At 34.4% G+C, this 7,450-nt stretch overlaps 1 long non-coding RNA gene across 1 annotated transcript; it reads left to right on the forward strand.

The window, feature by feature from the left end:
* The first annotated feature begins 2,339 nt into the window (after positions 1-2,339).
* On the forward strand, positions 2,340-7,077 carry LOC136851870 (uncharacterized). The gene is made up of 3 exons (XR_010856981.1): positions 2,340-2,488; positions 3,561-3,650; positions 6,750-7,077. It is a non-coding gene; the product is annotated as an uncharacterized lncRNA (long non-coding RNA).
* The last annotated feature ends 373 nt before the right edge of the window (positions 7,078-7,450 follow it).

Raw genomic sequence — 7,450 nt, forward strand, 5'->3', positions numbered from 1 at the left:
ATAACGCTCATAAGCCAGGACGCGGAATCATTATTTCATAAGGGAAAAAATCAACTCCTTACAAAGACCTATTTCTTCTGGGCAGTGAAAAAAAAAAAAAAAAAGTTGAATTAATCAAGCTCCGTGTAACCAATAACATGCCCTCTTTTTACTGAAAGGTTTACAAAGATTTTAATGTGGGATAGGCAGCCTGCTATTCCTCTTTAAGCCAATGTCTGCATGTACTTTAATGACTCAGTCCCAAAGTGGTTTTAGTGCGACACGTTGATGACATTTTCACGTTCTGGAATAATAGTTGAGAAGATTTTCATATCTATTTGCAGCAAAATGAATTCACTCCTAGCATTACGTTCAAAACTGAATAAGAAAAGGACAGGAACTAGCAAGTACTTTCTCTATAGATAAATCAATAGGAAATCATTCAAGTACAGTTTCAACGTCTATAGAAGACGAGCGTTCTCTATTTCCTGCATTCATTTCCTAACTATCATGACATTGCAATATCAATGAAGACTGCGGTATCAGTGTAAATTTTTTTTTCTCGGGGGACCAGGAACCTGTTCTGACGGTTGCATAGACAAACAGCTCAACCAGCTGCCTCACTGTGACGGCGGAAAAGCCATCAACCAAGCCAGTAAGACAGTTTTCTCTTCAAACCAATGGGCATAACAAAATAATGGGTATACCAGCAAAATAAAACTCCCCTGCGTAGAGGCATTAAGAACTTGTCTATAAGGGACATCGAACCTGACTACCCTTCTGCTTTCATATCGAAGAATCGTAGAGAATGCTCTTATTAATGTCCATCAAAATAAAAGAGAATTATGTCTATACAGCAGAGTTAATATCAACTTGCACCTTTCTTGATAGGTCAGTGGTCAAAAGTCACTGTACATCACCCATGGTCAAAAGTACAACATTGTTTCTAAATAAAGCAACGTTTCCAATACCATTGGCAACGAATCACTTATCAGTTATAATTCTGGTTGTAAGCTATTCGTGAGGTATAGTGAATTAGACAATAAACGATATTTGTGTGAGTATATGTATATATATATATATATATATATATATATATATATATATATATATATATATATATATATATATATATATATATATATATATGATCATATTTTCAAGAGCTTAATGCAGTGAATTGGGTATTTTATGATATCCACCTACCACATACACACACACACACACACACACATATATTATATGTACTGTATAATCCTGATGATAATAGTTTTCATTCTAAGCTCCACCTAATACTGTCGAAACAGGATTCGAATATCAGGCGATGATCGAACAATATGATCTGGTTTCAGTAAATTCATTGACCACTTGGATTGGCCGCTAATTATATCACTTACGACAGATATAAATGATTTATTTAATGCCACTTTGTCCTGCTACCTTCTCAATTTCCCCAACATTTTGGATATATTTATTACTGAAAGCCTTGAATCCTTATGGTAAATCGCTGGTGGCCTTTTACCGTAGCAGATTACGAACCTACTCACCTTTATTATTAGTAATAATGAATTTAATTACAAAAATTACCTTGCATTCATCGGTGCGAGTTGACAAGCTCACCGTTGAATCACCTTAACAAAAGTGTTCTATACTATTTTTTTCTATGACCATGTCATTGTGACGCCATGTTGCATTAACTAATAATATAATGATAATAATATCCTTTGTTTCAGCTCCGGGCCATATACGATGAACGGTAAGATGAACACAGTACAATATACTAAATTAAGTACGCTAGTAAAAAATAATATTCATGAACTCTTATGCCCAAGCACTGCTGAAAAACAATCAACAACAACTATAATAATAATAATAATAATAATAATAATAATTGCATAATAATAATAATAATAATAATAATAGATAAAGACCAAACACCGATACATAATTCAGGTAGTTTGCTAAAAAGGAAGAGTAAATGGCAAATCTCCATAATAATAATAATAATAATAATAATAATAATAATAATAATAATAATAATAATAATAATAATAATTTTTTTTAGATGGGCTAACAACTAATACATAATAAAGTTCGCTAAAAACCGAAGAGTGCCAACTCTGCTAACTCTCAATAATAATAATAATAATAATAATAATAATAATAATAATAATAATAATAATAATAATAATAATAATAATTTCTATCGATTTTCTGATCATCGCCTTAAACTTCTTCGGTGGCGAAAGGGCGATAAAGTGACGTCCCCCAAACAGGCAGTTGCAGCGGTCGTTGGCTGTTATCCTCAAGAACAGCTTGTTTCAGTGTTGTTGAGTCTCCAGCTTGGGAAGACAGGTTTCGTTGATACTAACTCGACTTCAACGTTCATTTGCGTTTGGGATCTCGGTCGTGCTGTACTGGAGGATCGTTGGTTTCACTTCGTTTGGTTTTATGTACAGTCCTCCACAGGGATGATTCCCTCTCTGACTGGCCCTTGTACGTTTTCAAAGTAAGTGCTTCTTATATTTTATAATAGTACTCGTGTTTTCTCGTTAGTATCGTATCTCTTGCAGAATAGGAGAGTAGTTCTTTTTTAAATTTGCTTTCTTGAATTATCTTCACTTCAGGCGGTATTTTGTTGTATAGTCTTAGTGCGCAGTGTATAAATGCTTTCTAGCCTGATTTACAATTTGTTCTAGGTTCAAATCACCTGTTTGCTTCACTTGCATGTCTACTGCTTACAATATTCATTTGAGGTCTAGAGAAGCTTGAGCAGTTTCTCAAATATGTCGTATTGTGAATAGACTATGCAAGGTTTTAGGCGTGAAGGCGTGCTTCAAGTCTTGATGGGTTGGCGAGTGGATTCTCAGATAAGTCGTATTGTGAATAGACTTTGCATGATTTTAGGCGTGAAGGCGTGCTTCAAGGTTTGATGGGTTGGCGGGTGGATACTATTGCCAGTTTTGCGTTTATTTCTCAAATGTTTAGATTGTGGTACTTGAGCTATGACATAGTTGTCGTATGAAAGTTTTCCGTTTGCGGGTTTTGTATCTTCAAGTATTGGTATTTTCGATTCTTGTAAATTCCTACAATAACTGTTCAAAATGTTTGTTAGGTATTGTTGTAGATTGCCTTTCAACATGGTATTTAAGACTGTTTCGAAGCTTATTTATTTACTAAGCTGAACTAGATTACGTTGAGTGGAAATATGCACTTTGGTTTTATACTAGCAATCTTATGCAGTACTACGGATATTTTCATTTTAACTTTATACTGCAGTAGAGCAATTTTACGATGCCATAGGGTTTAAAGTTTCTTGAGGATTAGAGAGGCCTAACTCGACTACCATAGCCTTCCTAATATGGGGTATATTAAGTTGATTTAAACTTAATTATTGTAGGCTTAAGTGGCAATAAACTAGTAATAACGCTTATCAGTTTTTATAAAGCCTTCTTGCTGCTCTTTGTCTTAGTATTTTAAAACTTATATCAGATGGCCTAGCTGATTGTAACCAATAGTCAGCCGTTGGTTCTTTCCACTTGCTAGAACATTTTGGGCTTTTAATATATATTTTCTTTCAGGTCAGGGTGTGTCGTTAAATAAGCATGCCACAATGAGTTATTGAATTGTCTTAGATGTACCGATACCTTATGACTAAACAGGATTAATGGGTGAGTAAGTATTTCTTGTATTTTTTTTTAGTGACTTGAGCAACCCCCCAAGCATATTTCAGTTTAGTTTTTTCAGAATCAAAACTTGTAAGTTTTCATTTTAAGTTTAGGCTTTGTTTTAATGCATTTGGTTTATTCTTTCAGATTCAAAATCTTAGTTTTGAGAATTTTGTGAAATTTTTTTCTTTAAAATTGCAAAGGTTAAAATTAAACTTTTCCAGCTTTGAACACAAGAAATTTTAGGATTTGTTTCATCTTCAGAAATTTGTTTTAAAGTATTTAATTTTTCTTTTTGATTATTAGTTATATTTTAGCATCAAAAGTTACTTTGTGTGTGGAAGTTTAATGTGTGTGGAAGTTTAGTTTAATGTGTGTGGAAGTTTGTTTAATGTGTGTGTTTTTTTAGTTTATGTGTGTGGAGGGCTTGTTAGTTTAATGTGTTGGAGGGCTTGTTAGTTTAATGTGTGTGGAGGGCTTGTTAGTTTAATGTGTGGAGGGCTTGTTTTAGTTTAATGTGTGTGGAGGGCTTGTTAGTTTGATGTGTGTGTGTGGAGGGCTTTTAGTTTAATGTGTGTGGAGGGCTTGTTAGTTTAATGTGTGGAGGGCTTGTTAGTTTAATGTGTGTGGAGGGCTTGTTAGTTTAATGTGTGTGATGTTTAATGTGTGTGGAGGGCTTGTTAGTTTAATGTGTGTGGAGGGCTTGTTAGTTTAATGTGTGTGGAGGGCTTGTTAGTTTAATGTGTGTGGAGGGCTTGTTAGTTTAATGTGTGTGGAGGGCTTGTTAGTTTAATGTGTGTGGAGGGCTTGTTAGTTTAATGTGTGTGGAGGGCTTGGTTAGTTTAATGTGGGTGGAGGGCTTGGTTAGTTTAATGTGGGTGGAGGGCTTGTTAGTTTAATGTGGGTGGAGGGCTAGTTTAAATTGTTAAATGTATTTTTTTTTAAGGTTAGTGGATTTAAACTTTATTATATTTATATTTAAACTTCTGCCTTGTGGTTTGATCTTGTAATTTCAGCTAGTTTTGTTTTCTAGAATTGTAAAGTTTAGTTAAGTCTCTAATTTGGAATTTTCAAGTTTTTGAACACAATTTTCAAAGCTCTTGAGCAATTATTTCAGCTGCTAAAGTAAGTTTTGCCTCTAATGTGGAGGTTTGTTAGTTTAATGTGTGTGGAAGGTAATTTTTGAAAGTGCGTAGAGTAAATCTAGTATTTTTTTAGTTAGTATTTAAACTTTTTAAACTTAAACTTTTGGTAATTTTGTAAAGTTATTAAGTTTTTGCTATTTTTTTTAAACTTTTTTTGCCTTATGTTTTGATCTTGTAATTTCAGCTATTTTTTTTTCTAGAATTGTAAAGTTTAGTTGTCTCTTAATTTGGAATTTTGAAGTTTTTGAACAATTTTTAAAGCTCTTGAGCAATTATTTTTTCAGATTTAAACTTTTTTATCTAAATTAAGTTTTGATGTTGTCTAAATTAAGTTTTGCGTCTAAATTAAACTTTTGCCTCTAAATTAAGTTTTTTCTAAATTAAGTTTTGCGTCTAAATTAAGTTTTGCGTCTTTTGCGTCTAAATTAAGTTTTGCTCTAAATTAAGTTTTGCGTCTAAATTAAGTTTTGCGTCTAAAATTAAGTTTTGCGTCTAAATTAAGTTTTCTAAATTAAGTTTTGCGTCTAAATTAAGTTTTGCAAATTATTTTGCGTCTAAAAGTTTTGCGTCTAAGTTTTGCGTCTAAATTAAGTTTTGCGTCTAAAGTAAGTTTTGCGTCTAAAGTAAGTTTTGCGTCTAAAGTGTTTCTTTGGCCACTTCCCAAGTCCACCTTTGCCGGGGTGGCGGTGCCGCCTGCCAGGCAAAGGTGGACTTGCATGTTGTGCATGGTGACTTGTTCACCATGCACAACAGGAAGTTCAAAAACAAGCATGGTGACTTTGTCACCATGCACTATAGGAATTTCAAACCAACCAACTCCTTACTTAGGTTAGAACTGCAAGGTTGATAGTTTGTGTAGCTAGGACTTAATGGGAAGTTAGATATGGAACTTCAAATATAGGATAGGCTAGAATAGGGTGAACGTGCTAATTTGATATAGATGGAGGGGTTAGGATAAAAGTAATAAATGCTAAAGTCTATCTCTTAAGGATGCTGGGAATACTGGGGTTTAAAAACGTAATAGTCAGACCAGGGGAGACATTTGACAGTGTAAGTTATTAATAGCAGAGGGTATTACAGTACTTGAGCCCTTTGTTTGGTCTAAGCTGAGAATAGGATAGGGTAACTGACATACTTTTATAACTTAGAATTTCATTCCCACTAATAAATAGGAACTAGACAGGTAATAGTTGGATCTTAACGATTTTCTAAGAGGCCTAGGTCTTGGGATGTTAAAGAATTTTTTGACACTGAGGTCGTGGATTTGTCAGATATTCTAATAGGCTGGTTAACAGTGGAAATTGTAATTCAAATTTGCAGACTTGTTAATGTCGTTCCAAAAATGCGCTCAACACCCCCACCCTCCCTCTTACTCATCAAGCAAAGCTTTCATGTTAGGAAATACAGTTCAGATATTTTCATTGACCCCTACCTTCATCCACCTTTCCTCCATCGCTGAAGCTTGCTTCGGGAACCCCTTTCTTATTCTGAATTCCCCAACTTAATTTTTCGCCCGTGGGGTTGTGCAGTTTCAATTCCCTTAAGACTGTATACTAAAGGACGAAAGTTGCCAGATAGTGTTTGCATTGCATGGCACCTTTCATAGTTATGTAGCACTAAAGTTAGATGCGGTTGTTTCAGTGTAAGATTGGTGCCCTGTTAAATATATCTTAAAGGATGGCACTCTCTATCCTGTTGTCTTTTTGGGAGTTTGAAGGAACAATGGTAGTAATATATGGGATTGTTAATGTGAAAGTTGATGGCAGTTTGAAGTACCAATAATACTAAAACATGGGATTGTTAATGGGAAAGTTTACTCATACGATATAGTACTAATTATAATAACTTAGAATAGCTGCTGGGACTAACTGAACAAGCTATTTTCACTTTTAAGAGGGTAGGTTAGGTCATGGAAACTTTTAGTAGTCTAAAATGAAACTACTTTTCTTATGCACAGGCTCTTGGTGTAGCTGCAGCAGACCATAACATCGACACTAATACTAATGGAAAGCAACGAAAAGACTAATGGAAAGCAACGCTTTTCGTTAAGACTGAATATCCTGTGAGGATTCGAAGCGCTCGTGGGTTCGGTTACCCAGACAAGAACTCAACTTGTAGATGCTGTGCATACCCTGTGAGGAATCGAGGTGCTCTAAATTCGGTTACACAGACAACTAGAACTTAGTAGATGCTGTGCTCTACTTACTATTCAATTTTTTAATCTACGTTGGATATGTAATAGTATTTAAATGTATAAGACCAGCTTAGTATATATGTCTGTAAACCTTTGTCCATTTCTTTAACCCCAAAATGCCATGTGATGGAGTAGACGTTGTAATACTCCTTGGAAGACAAAGAATGTCCTATGAAATCAGGGAAATGGTAGTTACTGATTGGTTGGTTAACAGAAGGAAGATGGGGAAATTGATATGAGCAATGAAGTAACAAATAATTTTTTTAATTCTGAAGAGATTCTAGTATATTAACCTCGAATTTTGTTTACTTGCAATAGTCTATGCAGAGTTAAACTAATATTCAGCAGTGATATTGTATTTTGACCCCTCTGATGACAGGAATAATTAATGTTTAAGATCATTCCTTATGATCTGGAGATCGCATTCGGCTGAGAACACTTTTAAAGGTGACTTAAGCGATAAT

The sequence above is a fragment of the Macrobrachium rosenbergii genome, chromosome 24 (assembly GCF_040412425.1).
Source record: "Macrobrachium rosenbergii isolate ZJJX-2024 chromosome 24, ASM4041242v1, whole genome shotgun sequence".
Lineage (NCBI taxonomy): Eukaryota > Metazoa > Arthropoda > Malacostraca > Decapoda > Palaemonidae > Macrobrachium > Macrobrachium rosenbergii.